General features: G+C 38.9%; 1 long non-coding RNA gene across 1 annotated transcript in view; it reads left to right on the top strand.

The window, feature by feature from the left end:
- LOC130457105 (uncharacterized) overlaps nucleotides 1-13,815 on the top strand; it is a 35,706-nt gene extending 21,891 nt beyond the window's left edge. Inside the window, exons 2-4 of the long non-coding RNA XR_008916113.1 lie at nucleotides 11,135-11,308; nucleotides 12,262-12,416; nucleotides 13,706-13,815. This is a non-coding gene — a long non-coding RNA (uncharacterized LOC130457105). The remainder of the gene's footprint in view (nucleotides 1-11,134; nucleotides 11,309-12,261; nucleotides 12,417-13,705) is intronic.
- The last annotated feature ends 878 nt before the right edge of the window (nucleotides 13,816-14,693 follow it).

Genomic DNA, 14,693 nt, shown 5'->3' with positions numbered 1-14,693 from the left:
CTTCTTATTGATGGAGATCAATGTCCTGAGCCTGTGTGAGAGATTGGGCAGAGTTGGCAAAGAGTGGTAAGAGGACAATGCCAGTCTTTTCAAGGTCACCTCAGGTTCTTTAGGTTCTGAAGTCACTTTGGGTGCTTCTGAAGGCTTTCAGGTTTGAAAGAGAGGGGTGATACCTGTGAAATTGGAATTTTGTACCCCAGGACTCCATTTCCCAGAATCCCACTTTTGTCCTCACATTATGTCCTTACTTTTGGGAGATAAAGTTTCTGTAACCCCGCCCTCTCTCTCTAGTCCCTTGGAGGCAGCCAGGTGGGACCATGCTTGAGAGCCAGGTGGTGGTCAGCTAGGTTAGATTAGGCTTGAATCTGCTTTCTTTACTATTAGTTGTTATTAATAAAACTATATGAAAAATAAGAACTGAATATTAATTTTAATCTTACATACCCAACCCATTTCAGATTATTGAAGGAAAAAAGTCTGAGAAGAACCTGACATGTCAGGAGCTGACAGTCTCTCTCTCCAAATTGTTTTACTAGAGTCTCCGGGGAATTTCCTTTTGGATAAAATCTAGGTCTCTCTGTCTGTCTGTCTGTCTGTCTGTCTGTCTGTCTGTCTGTCTGTCTGTCTGTCTCTCTCTCTTTCTTTCTCTCCTCCTCTTTCTCTGATTCTATCTTTACCTCTTTGTTTCTCTCTCCTTTCTCTGTCTCTCTCCTCTCTGTTTCTCTTTCTATCTCTGTCTGTCTCTCTCTTTCTCTGTCTCTTCTCTTTCTGTCTCTCTCTGTCTCTGTTCTCTCTTTGTCTCTGCCTGTCTTAGAATCAATACTGTGTATTGGTTCCAAGGTACAGAGAGGTAGTAAAGGTTAGACAATGGGTTTAAATGATTTGCCCAGGGCCAAACAGTGAAGAAGTGTCTGAGGCCAGATTTGAACCCCAGATATCCCATCTCTAGCCCAGGCTTTCAATCCACTGAACCACTTAGCTCCACCCCCCAACTCAATTATCTCACTTCCAGTGGGAAAGCTCCATATCGTCTGGTATATATTCTTCTATGTATTTTCTCTGGTTTCTATTTTGCTGTGCACTTGGATAATTGAGTTTCTTTGAAACCTGCTATGTATTCTTTTTATTGTGGAACTGGTATTTGGTGAGTCAAGACAGAGAGAGCTTGGAGTCCTGCTCCTCCCCCTCTCCACGATTAATGAAATAGCCGGGAGAAGTTAGATTGAACCTGAAAACCACATCCCCTAGATGAATAATATTTAAGGGAGCCGATAAATATATCTACCCTGGGAGTGGGAATCCCTCTCTCTGAAGAGAGCATGGTGGCCAGGCATCTGGCCTTAGTCTCCTACTTCTTCTCCTGAAAGGATTTAAAGTCTCCCTTGGAGAAACGTATGGAGGAAGAAGAGGCTAGACGTGTCTATTCTGCCTTCCTTTGAACCACACAATGACAGCCCTCTGTGGGGGACAGCCCCTCACATGAAATTTATCCACTGTCCATTCTGAGGAAACTCATAATCAGAGAGGTCAAGCGACTTTTCCAGAGCTACGCAGCTTCTCAGTGTTTGAGGCGAAGTGGGAACATGGGACTGCCTGACTGCAATTCTAGCACTCGCGCCACTCCATCCTGCTGCTGGTTTGATCCTGCACGCCCTATCATTGACTGCCCACTTAAGTGGCTTCCGTCCATAGCGGGGATGCTCACCAGAATGTGCCAAGCCCCAATCTTCATTCTCAAACTTATCATCTTATGCCCTCACTTCCACAACGGGGAAATTCTTGGGGTATCCGGGGAGTCGAAGCCATACACTCCATCGTGAGATACCCAGAAAGGAAGGTGGATGACCTCCTGTCCCTCACCTCGTCCTCGCTTCCCAAGCGCCTTCCCGGGTCATAGGCAGCTTCTCCTCAGAGGCCCCAGAGCTCCGGGAGGTCACTTGTTTTCTTCGCCTAATGATGTGTTACAGGAAACAAGCTTCTATTACTTGCAAAAGTGTGACTGGAGCATGAATATTAATAACTCCCACGGGTTCCCTGTGAACATCCATCACTCGGCTTCGAAGGCTTGTTCTGACTTGCCTGGCGAGGGGGTAGCAATAATAAAACCTTCATGGACTTCACTCAGGCAAGGCTCTTTCTGGGGCTTTGAACTGGTGGACTCCTGCCGGGGCTGGAGCAGCGACCCCCATCTAGGCTTGGAGATGCTAAACTCTTGGCAGGGACCTAGCAGATGGACAGGGACCCTGAGAGAGTTGGAACAACACTCGCCGCTTTTTACCAAAGGAGATTTCCACAACATACAATTAGATCTAAGCAAAGACAAGCTCATCTTGATGCCGAAATCTGGGGCTGCAGGGCTTTTCGTGCCTTTTCTTACTCACTGAGAGGCAGTGTGGGATTGGGCACAGAGGCTGATTTTACAGCCACAACAGACTTGGGTTCAAGTTCAGTCTTTTCCATTTTCTGGGTGAATGACCTCGGTCAATTATTTAACTTCTCAGTGGTCCAGGCAACTCATATAGACTCATAAATTCAGAGCTGAAAGGGAATGTAGAGGCTGATCAAATCTTAATTCTTTATTTTATTTTACATTGTAATCACTTTGTTTTTAAATGAAAGTTTATGGTTTTTTACTCAATGACAATTCATCTTCTGTCCTTAGAATCTCCTTTCATCGACCTTCATTAATAAAGAAAACCAAATCAGTTACAGACATGTATTGTCAGACAAAACAGATTCCCTTATTGCCTATACCTGAACACAATACGACTCAATCTGTATCCCAAGTCCTTGGTCTCTCTGTCTCTTCATTTTACAGAGGAGGAGTATGGTGGACTAGGAAATCAGAGAAATATAGTGACTTACCTAAGGCTACAGAGGTAGGATACATCAGAGCAGGGATTCAAATTCAGATCTTTGGACTTCAAATCTAGGGATCTTTGCACTTATACCATGTTATTTCCTAGCTGTTCTGGGCAGGATTAGTCTGGCCCCCAGCACTGGAACTGTCCAGCATCATCTTTCCTCTAGCCATAGTTTCTTTAGAATGAGTCCCTCTAGTACATGCAGACTGGTTCCTCCTACTGAAGGGCAGCTAGAAATCATTGTCTAAAGACTTGTTACATTTTTCTTCCCTTCTCTCTTTAAGCCATCCTTTCTAGTCTAAGGAAAAGGAATGTGCCCTGCAGTGGAGGTTTCAAACACATTGCCAAAATGAATTAAAATGGAATAATTAACAAAATAAATAAAAAATGCAGTAAAACATAGATAATGTTAATATATGTTTTTTCTAAGTTGATATGTATTTAGAGGGAATCTTTATGTAAGGTTTACATTCCCCCATTCTATTTGAGTTTGATTCCATTGATGTAGAGCATCTCTTCATATAACCAAAGGAGAATGTTTTCTTGAGAGACTCCACCAAGATCAGGACAGCCTCTCCATGTAAAACTTCAGGTTAATTCATAATGCCATATCAACAGAGCTCTGAGGGTGCATAATTTGGAGAGAATCTCAGTGAGTTATGCTCTGTTGAATAATGAATCAAGACAGGGGTGTGTTGGAGTCAGCTTGAATGAGAGAGCAGATTGTTAAAATTTTAGTGTAAGCGTTTGCATCTTAGAGATCAATAAATGCTACAAATCAGGGCTGGATTTATTGTTTTTTAATTGTCTAGATTTAAGAAAGTGATGGAGAAAATATTTATAATGAAGATTAAATTTAAAAATGTGTCCTGTACAGCATTTTTTTTCTGGTGAGTTGATTGTTAAACATTTACTTGCATACCCCTGAATTAAAGTGAAGGGGAGCGTATCATTTCCCTGATAAGTAAGATTTTCTAAATGCTATTCTAATTCATTCTTCCTTAGAAATTTATGTAGAGGGGCCACTGAAACACTCATAAGTTTTTCTCAATGAGGAATAACTGTAGAAAATAAAATATTAAATGGCTCTGGAGGTCCCCAAGAGTGCCATCTCCTAGCCAAGGGAGCCTAATTGTTTAGGGAGAGACATTTGGGCAGATTTTCCAAAGGAGGTCAGAAAAATGTTTCAGTTGTCAGGGCCAAGGTTGGGTCAAAGTCTGGAGCTAGGACTTGTGATCATTAAGAGAAAAATGATCTGCTGTAGCCTTTAAAATAGAATGGTTGCTTTTCTGAGGGGAAAAAGGGAAATTTGAGGAGTGTTGAGGTGAGGCAGGCAGGAACCGATGTGGCTGACCATGTCAATTTTTTGAGAACTCCGATCCTTCTCAGAACTGATTCAGGGGACCTTTGGTCTTGGCCTTGAGGCTTCTTTAGGCAGCAGTACAGAGTGGAAGGAAAATTACTTTGGGAGACAGAAGATGTGAACTTGAGTTACAAGATGTAGTCTTGGACAGTTACTGACTTGTCCTGAAATTATTCTTTTTTAAATTTTTATTTTTTAGAGATTGGGCACAAATGAAGGGAATATATCATATATCCTTTCCCCTTTTTTTGTAGAGGAAAGAGATGATTGATCAATTAGTGGTGAAGTAAGAATGTGTATAAAGCATCAGAATCTTACTAGCAATCAGGAAGCTTTCTTGATTCACTAAGTCACATGAACCTTACATCCCTCTATAAAATGTTAAAAAATAAAAATCTATGAAATGGGAGAAATAATATTGCCAGATGTTGATGCCACAGTATTATTTCAAGGAAGACATTCTATAAATTTTAAAAGCAATAACGCAATGTGATTTATTGTTACTCTCTTCTGTCATTCCCTGATTTTTGTCCCCTGGCTTGAGAATTCAAGACCCCCTGAACTTTGTGGTGTCCGATTCTAGGTTCTTCTGTCTCTTCTTTACCACCACACACTGAAGACCACAAGAGTGTGATCCTGAAGGTTTATCACCATTGGAAAAGAACTGAGTGCATGTAATTGGGTAAAGTGCTTGATGAGAAGTGATGAAGGGGATGGCTTTAGAGAAACATGGAAGATGTATGAAATGAAGTGAGCAAAGCTAGAAGAATAATTTGTGTTATAAACAACATGTAAAGACAACAGCTTTGAGAGACTTAAAGAGTAAGGTCAATGTCATGATCAGTCTTGATTCCAGAGTATTGTTGATGAAGTCAGCTTTTTACCTCCTAAGAGAGGTGATGGACTTAAGATGTAGAATGAGCATTTTTAAATTTTTTCATGTTGAAATATTGAAAAATATTTTATTTTTCCCAACTACATGTAAAAAACAATTTTAACATAACATTTTGAGCCTCTAATTCTCTCTGTTCTACTGCCTTCCTGAGATGGTAAGCAATTTGATATAGGTTATACACAGAACATTTTTTTTGACATATACTTTTGTCAATTATATGTTAATAAAACATAAATTTTTGGACATGATTAATTAAAAGATTTGTTTTATTTGCCTATGTATTTTTTACATTAGGGTTTTTTTTCAGTGAGGGAGGGGAAGTGAGAAGATAAATGCATATATGAAAAAAATTTGAAAAATAAAATGAATAATAATAAATAGGATCAAAACGAAACTATTGTTTTCATTACCTTGGACACTGCATGGCTAATGATTAGGTATCTGGTGAGGCATTTTATAACCCTCATATCTTGATTATCATGTGGCAATTTCCCCATAATCTCTCCTCATAGTCTTTTCCTGGCCCTCACAGCCACTAACTCATAATATTAAACTCTTCCCCTTTTCTTGAGCAAATAGGACATCCAATAATTTAAAGTTTTCTATTGATGACTTAATGAAAAAGCAAACCTCTTACCTTTTGTCTTAGAATCGACTCTAAGTATTCATTTCTAAACAGAAAAGAGTAGTAAGGGCTAGGCAATTGGGATTAAATGACTTGCCCAGTGTTACTTAGCTAGTTAGTATCTAGGTCAAATTTGAACCCAGGACTTCCCATCTCCATACTTGGCTCTCTATCCACTGAATTACCTAGGTGCTCTAGGTGATGACTTTTAAATATCACAGTCATTTTATGACCCCCTCCACTCCACTGCATTTCCAATTCTCTCTCTTTTCCAATTTTCTCCTTGGGAAACAGTAACAAAGAAAATCTATTAAGTAAAACTGACAGCATATGCAATATCTCAAGCCTCTAATCCCTGCTCTCTCTACTGAGAGGATCATTGAGCTTGAGTTGAAAGTGATCTTAGGCCATCTAGGAAGAAATGAAAGAAGGAAGGAAAGAATGAAGAAGAGAAAGAGGGAAGGGAAATTAGAAGCAGTTAATTTCTCACTACTTATATAGGTTTTTATTTGTTTAAAGATTGTTTTGTAGTTTTTTAATATAGTCCCATTAGTCCCATGTGTACATTTGTAGTTGCTTTCCTAAACATGCTATATATTCTGAATTATTTTGAGTGGAACTTCTAGTTCTAATCTTTCTTGTTGAGAGAGAGAGAGAGAGAGAGAGAGAGAGAGAGAGAGAGAGAGAGAGAGAGAGAGAAAGAGAGAGAGAGAAAAAGAGAGAGAGAGAGAAAGAGAGAGAGAGAGAGAGAGAGAGAGAGAGAGAGAGAGAGAGAGAGAGAGAGAGAGAGAGAGAGAGAGGAAGGGAGGGAGGGAGGGAGGGAGGAAGGGAGAAGGAGAGAGCTAGTCTAATGATTTTTGTAGGGTTATTTTATATTTTGCTACTTTGCTGAATTCATTGTTTCAGGTAATTTTTAGTTGACTCTATGGCTCTCTCTATAGATCATATCATCTGCAAAAAGTAATTTTTCCTCTTTGACTATCATTCTTTTGATTTCTTTTTCTTATCAGTATATGTAGCAGGTCTAGCACTTTGTGAAATAATAGTGGTGATGGACAGCCTTGTTTTACCTCTGATCTTTTGGGGAAAGACTATTACATATGATGCTGATTTGTTTTAAACTAGATGCTACTTATATTGAGGAAAGGTCCTTTATTCATATGATTTCTAGTTGTATTTAAACAAGAATAGGTGCTGTATCTTTTCAAGTTTTTCTTTTTGTATCTATGGCTATGATCATGTGAATTGGATTATTTTTGTTACTAGTGGAGTCCATATTATTTTTCTAAAGTTGAACCAACTTTGCATTCCTTATAAAAATCCTGCCTAGTTATGATGTGCAACCTTTTTGATTAGTTCCTAAAGTCTCCTTGTTAACATTTCATTCAAAATTTTTGCATCAATATTCATTAAGGATATTGGTCTATAGTTGACTTTCTCTGATTTGTCTCTTCCTGGATAGTTATCATGGAAGGAAATTGACAGACATCCCTTTCTTCCTGCCCTTGTAAACAGCTTATGAAATTAATTGTTCTTTTAGTGTTGGATAGAAATGAATTGTATCAATATTGATCTTTGCGATTAAATCTGTGTTTGTCTTCTATTTAGAACTATTTTTGCACATATTATTATAGTTACTGTGTATATTGGTTTTTTTATTCTACTAGTTTTTCTTTTTATCATTTTATTGAAATTTCAACTAGATTATAGATTTAGAGCTGTAAGCTATCTCTTATAAATCATCCAGTCCAACACCTTGATTTCACAAATGAGCAAACTGAAGTCCCAAGAGGTTGAATGATCCCAAGGGCACAAGGAAAATAAAATGTGAGGCTGCAATTTGAACCCGGGTATTCTGACTCCAAATCCAATACTTCCCCCATTATACTATGCTGTAGTCTTTGCAAATCTTGTTTTCTCTGAATTCCTTATGTTTCTTACTCCTTGCTCTGAAATACCATTGCACTATATTCCTATACTACAATTTAAGCCATTCCTAAATCAATGGGGATTCATTTTGTTTCTAGTTTGTTCTTACCATAAAAATGCTGCTATAATAAATGTATAGATTTCTTTAGAATAAGGTTACCTGGGAATAGTGGGAAGGAGGGGGGGATGCTGTCTTGGTAGCAGATACCTTTGGTGCAGATAATCAGTGGCTACGGTGCTTGGAACGGAGGGAGTTCTCCTTCTATCTCCTCTGCCTCTTAAACACAGTAAACTCTTAATAAATTCTTTTTCATTCTGTTTATCCATTCAACCTATTCATTCATTCATTGGGTTTTGCAATAGTTGACAATCTCGATGAACAATTTCTCTTGGAGGTCATTTCTGGTCCTCTTGATTGATACCTACATCCTTTACACACACACACACAAGCACAAGATCCTGACGACCCAATAACCCACCAGAAATCTTTCCCAATAAACACTGATATTATTTAATCTATATATAACACAGCCCAGGCTCTAGATAGGTGTGGGGGCACCTCAGGCAGGGGGCCCTGCCAGCACTTATAAACCTTCAGCTTTGTAGACACAACAGAATTTACCACCTAGTTAGAAAGAATAATTAGCAGCAAATCTCTTCAGTTTACTTTAGCTCTCCCCATCTACGCCAATGCTCTGCGTCTTTCCTGGAAGCAGCAGTGACATGATGATATTCTGGTCTTTGCTACTATTTCTTCCCCCTCAATTAAATTGATAGAACATTTTGTCCTGCTTGTCCTGGGTACAAGAATCGCAAGTTATGACTATGACTCAATCCCCTTAGGTTTTCAAGAGATCCTATAAGTCAGTCAGTCAACAAGCATTTAGGGAAGGGAATGCACATTTATATAGCACCTCCTATATGCCAGGCACTCTGCTAAGCATTTTACAAGTACTGCCTCATTTGTTTTAGGTGTCAGGTGTCATGTAATGTGTATAACAAACATAACAGTTTTTCCCCCCTGTGAAATAGACAGTTTCCTCCATCTTGCCCCCAAATGGCCCAGATCCCTTCCCCCATCCCAAGGTCTTCCGTCCTCCAGATGCTCCAGACCGGCTTTTACAGGGATTGACAATGGATCTCTAGCTTCCAAACATTCCATGACCCAATGATTTGGGGAGATGGCTGCCTTCCTAAATACTACCAGGAGGCCATTATTTTGTTTCTCATTTCCTTAAGGCCAGGTCAAGAGACCCCACTGGGAAGATTAGGAGAAGAGAATTAGTTTTGATGTGACTCTAAGGATTTAGCGATTGATTACAAAGGCTTCGCACAGAGGTAAAGCCAACAGCATCAGGCCATCACTGGCCAGCTTCCCTCTGACCACCACGCTATAATTTCCCCCCATCAGAAATAAGAAATAAAGGCTCTTGGGTTAAGGAGGAGACTATCGCACACTCATCTGCGCTTCAGAATGATCAGAAGTGACCTTGATGTGCGACACCCCAGTCTGTAATCCCCCCAATTGAAGGCCGTGCAGCATCTCATTAGTTTAGAGCCCTGGTATGGATAATTCTGTATTGAGTGAGTAATTAAATGTGACATGGAAGCAGAGAAAGGGATTAGCGACACACCCAGGAGCCCCTTCCTCGTCCGCCTTTGGTGTGCCAGACTCTCGGGGAGGTGCAGAGAAGCTTTTCAGAGTTCCCGGAAGGGACGTGCTGACTCAAAGGCAAGGTGAGACTTTTCAGGCTACACGGGGGCTTGGGAAGCCAGCCAAAACATGGAGCCAATACATGGAGGTGATGGCCTGGGTCCCCCTCCAGAAACAGAAGCGGGAACTGAATGCGTGGGGTAGCCTGGGGGATCAAGTGGCCTCTGGGAGAGACTTTGATTATCTTTTGTGTTTATGTTGAGAATTTCCTCTCCCATTCTCTGATTGTGTCCTCATAGTCCAAAGCAGGATACGGGAATCAATCCAAACTCTTGTAGTCATGGGGGAAAAATGCTAATTTATATAGAAGGGAAGAAAAAAGAAGGTAAAGAATTGGAAATAGCACTAGAGTTGTAGTGAAAGTAAATGGGTTCTAATGGGGACTTGATTACCTATTTTCTGGGTGACCTTTCCTAACTATAAACTGAGGAGATAAATAACTGGACATTCTTGAAGGTCTCTCTGATCTCTGAAGCTTATGGTCACATTGTTGATGTGGAAGGACTTTGTGTTTTCATAAAACCACCATCTTCATCATTATCATTATCATTGGGATTATTATGAGCAAACAAATCTATATAAGGCTAAAAGGGAGCAGTTCTCACCTGAATGCTTTTACACAAATTGTTATTTAACTATCCCAGATGTCTCTCTCAATCAAGCTGTTCTTTCAGATTGCCAGAAGAGGGTACAAAGTTTTCCTTGTATAGCCTTGTGATCTCTGAGGTCCTTAATCTCAGCTTCCTCTCTTTGGCAAGTTGGGTCTCTCAAGCTCAGTTTTAGCCGCTTTGGGGGCATAGCCAAGGAGTTGGGACTCTTTCACTAAAGCTATTAGCTTGATTCTCCACTCTTTTGTTTCTCCTCAAAAATGTTGATTATTATTATTTATTTAGTAGGCCAGCTTTAAGAAGCTTTTAGAAATGGATATTTACTAAGGAGCTGTAGTAATAAAAGTTGGTATAAGACATTTCCCATAGTACATATAGAATCTAGGAGAAAGAGGGCTGATGCTTAGAGATGTATTTGCCAGAGGGCTCCTTCTGGCTTCTGGAAGACCTTTCTTCCCATTTGTAAAATGTTCAAGAAATGAGCATGGTGAATCTTGATCTATTTTAGCCTTGGTAGATGTAGACACTGAGGTTGTCTGATACATGGAAGCAGCTAAAACCCTAATTGGAAGTCTAAAATTCTTTAGACCCTTGAAAATCAAAGTGGGATGGGGAGAGGAGTGTCTTGTCAAGGGCCAAAGCCAAGTACTCTCCTTCCATTCCTTCCTCCCTCTCCCACCCAATTCCTCCTATGGGATATGATAGAAAGCTGCACTTTCTTTAAAATCTCAAATGATTCCTTATTCAACTCATTTGATAATCTCTAGATTACTCGAGGCATAATCAAGTTTTCTCAGACTACCCAGTCATGATTCTTGTCCAAATTGGAAGTCAACTCAAGTATCTCAGCACTATTAAATTCTTCAATTAGTAGATGTATTTTGAGCCTCTTTGTATAAAATACTGATCTAGGCAAAGGGAAGAATGGGGGAATATTATTCCTCTTTATAGACTATATTCCATATCCAGGCAAATAGCCTGCTCTCTGCCCCTTTTTCTGGATTCCTCTTCTCCCCACTCCAAGCATTTCATTCTTATTTCCACATATTCATTTGTTCTTGTATTCTTACTATCTAGAATGTCTTTCTTCACCTTTTTCACATATTGATTCTTCTTCTTTTAAAACTCTCCTGCAGGTAAGCAATTTTGAATCTTGAGCCATAGAACTAGGATTTGAATGCCATTTCTGCCCTCTGTGACCTTGGATAATACTATTTCACCATTTTATGGGGTGAAAACAGAAGGAACTATACACTGCTTCTCAAAGGTTGTCAACTCCAACAATCCCTACAAACTTGTGTGATCTTGGAGTAAGTATATGCTATTACCTAATCCTCATCAGTAATTCTAAGGAGAATAGATGCCCAGCTCTTTGTATGATTTAAAATAAATGTATTTCCATTAGACTGTGAGCTCCTTGAGAGCAGGGACTATCTTTGGACTTTGTTTTTATTTTCTAGAACTTTGCATAGTGCCTGGCACATAGTAAGTAAATAATACTGTTTATTGACTTTCTTCCCTGAAAAATGCTGTGGAAAGTATCCATCGGTAAATGAGTATTTATTAAATTCTGTGTGTAAGACATTGGGCTAAGTACTAGAGTCACTGAAAAAGACTCCCTGTATAGTTGTTAGTTGGGAAGTAGAAAATTTTAAATCCTATACATATTCTAGAGAGGGAGCTTGACTTGGAGGATATGCCTATTGAATTGACAGAGGGTTGATCTTGGAGTCTGAAAGATCTGAGTTCAAATATTGACTCCAATACCTATTATCTAGATTAGAAGAATAAAACACTGGTCCAACAAAACTCCCAAGTCTGATTAAAACATTAGAGTAATATTTGGTAAAATAAATATTTGTCAAAATAAATAAAAATACAATAGAGCATAATGTTAATATGTGATTTTCTAAGTCAATGTGCAGATCTAGGGATCCTTAAGTAGTTTATTGTTTCCCCTTCCCCATTTCTATTTGAGTTTGACACCCCTGATTTAGATGATTCTGAGCAAGTTGCTTAAGCTCTCAATGCTCCAGGCAATTCTATAAGATTCTAATTGATAAAGAAATGCTTCATCTACAATAATAGAGTTTTCATATCACAAAAATTTCTACTTTAAAGAAATCACAGTTTGGGACAGAAATGGAAGTTCTAAAATCTGGCCCTTGGCCCCCAATCCCCTATCATGGGAAAACCATTTTACTCTTAAAATGGAAATGACCAAAATTCTAATCCATAAGCAATATTTATTGAATTCTCCTAGTATGAAGAGTCATCTATGACATTCTCCTGAGAGATTGAAGAGGAGCCAAAAGTTTGGTCACTGCCTTCATGACCCTAGAGGAGATGTGGTACTGGGCTTATGTACCTTCAGTGTTGTTGACTCAGAAACTTGTGCAGCAATCCTAGAAGACTGAAGTAAGTACAATTGGAAAGCAGGTGCAAGGTCCATCTCTAAGCCAACAATTCTTGCCATAGCTTGATTATGAGATCTATTGATCTCCTGTGATACCATGGGATTAGCACTGAGTCCCAATATTGGGCCAATTTATTGACCTTGATTCCTGATTATCCCTTTCACAACCTGATTATGATTTGGTTCATCTTTTGGGACTTGGATTCTTGTTTGAATGGCACAGCTATGAAGATAGTGATGGTGGGTAAGGAGCTATGGTAGTAGGGCTTAGCCAAGTACATCTGTAATACTTGTTGTCAGTGTAATACTTGAGGTTGTCAGTGGTTCATCTGCATCTCTTATTCTTATCTATTTACTGGCTTAAAAAGCACACAGAATTCTCTAGCTCAAAGGTTTCACCAGAATCACTGAGTGAATTAAGACATGGATGGGAACTTTTTCCTGTCTTTATATCCACATAGGAAAGGCAAAGTAGATGAAGACTATCTCTTTTTCTTTCTCTCTCTCTCTGTCTCTCTTTCTCATTCTCTTTCTTTCTCTCACCTTGGACATGGATTGATTTCTCTTTGTCAATGCATATATAGATATGTCTATATTTGTGGGACAGATAATAGTAATGGACAAGATCTTGGGCCTCCAAATTAAATAGAAAGAGATTAAACAGGGTCCCCTTCTGGAAATTTCAAGATTCCTTTAATGACCTCAAACGTCTGCTAGAAATAAAGATCCATATTGTTAGCACGAATATTCCACTGGTGTTGTATGACTGCAAGACATGTAACAGAGCACTCGTGGAAGAATTTACATTGAAAGCAACACAGAGATACATTATGTGTATGAATAGTTTGTAATATATATTCAGTGAGGGACAAGAAGTACAAAATGGACAAAAAATAAAAGGGTGATGTCATTAGGGAACTGTATGGAAGGAAAAAAAGATGGGTTGACCATGTGATGAGGGTGAGGGATGCCAAGTGGACATCCTGAGTGTCTTCTTGATACCAGGAAAAAGGAGAAAAGACCTCTAATTTATTGGATGGACCCCCTGTGGCAAAGTCATGGGAAAAAACAGGCAAGAGTAACAAAAGATGAGTGGACATAAATATGATGTGATTGGTGTCATTGGTAAGAACATTCAAATTGAGGTCATACATCCATTTGAGATGTATTTGACTTCCACTGGTACCACCTTTCCAGTATTACTAATCTCATTATTTCTCTCAAATAAACTGTTCTCATTGTGGATGTGATAATTACATATTTTCATCTTTTTTTATATTTGTCTTTTTAGGTGTCAACAGCACCTATTGATTCTTCCTCTATCCTGTTGACAGAAATTTCCAAGCAGTTATAGTTTGTGTGACAAAATTCACATGAACCAAAAGAAAAAAAAAGAATAAATAGGAATAGGAGTCAGGAACCATGAGTTACGATTTCCAGGTCCATCATTAACTAGCCATGTGGCCTCAGGTGAGTTTCTTTATTTCTCTAGGTCTCAGTTTTCAATTCAATTAAACAAACATTTATTAAACATTTTCTCTGTGCAAGTTACTATATTAGATGCTGGGAATATAGATGGAAATAAGCAATTCCTTTCATTAAGCAACTTAGAATCTACTGGGGGCTCATGTGGGGTGTGGAAGCAAGGTATACAAAAGAGTCATAGGTTGGTTTTGTCAATAATCAGGACCATTGGGCCCCATTTCTTGTGAAACAAAAAGCAGGAAAAATAGAGGAGTCCTACAGGTTGAGTCCATCACAGAACGCTTCCCCAATTACTCTTGGACTCTACAGTGGTTTTGTTGCTTATCTATTATCACTCACTGATTTGTCTAAATTCTTCTATCCCTATGGCTATTCCCTCTTTGGGAGCCCCCCATCAGCAAATGGTTGAGGTCATGGCTGTATATATAGTTTTATTTGATTAACAAGTCATGGAAAAACCAGGAAGTATAGGATACATGTAATAGGTGGCAGGATCCTAACCACTCCCCAGCACCAACTCTAAAGGCAAAATTACCCTTTAGTTACCTTATTTTATTTTTAAAAAGGATTTATTGATGCCTTCCATGTTTATATTATAATCCCTTCTTAATCTATCCCTTCTACTAATCATCCTTCTTTGAAAACAAAACAAAACAAACAGCTAAGGTAAATACTATTCATACTTTGATATGATGTATGCAATATTCCACTCCCATAGTTTCCCATCTCTCAAGTGAAAGTTAGGAGGTATATTTTCTTATTTCTTCTCAGAGGTCATGGTTGGTTATTGCAAT

The sequence above is a fragment of the Monodelphis domestica genome, chromosome 2 (genome assembly GCF_027887165.1).
Source record: "Monodelphis domestica isolate mMonDom1 chromosome 2, mMonDom1.pri, whole genome shotgun sequence".
Lineage (NCBI taxonomy): Eukaryota > Metazoa > Chordata > Mammalia > Didelphimorphia > Didelphidae > Monodelphis > Monodelphis domestica.
The sequence above is the reverse complement of the archived record's forward strand: the minus strand, read 5'-3'. Positions and strand labels throughout refer to the sequence as shown.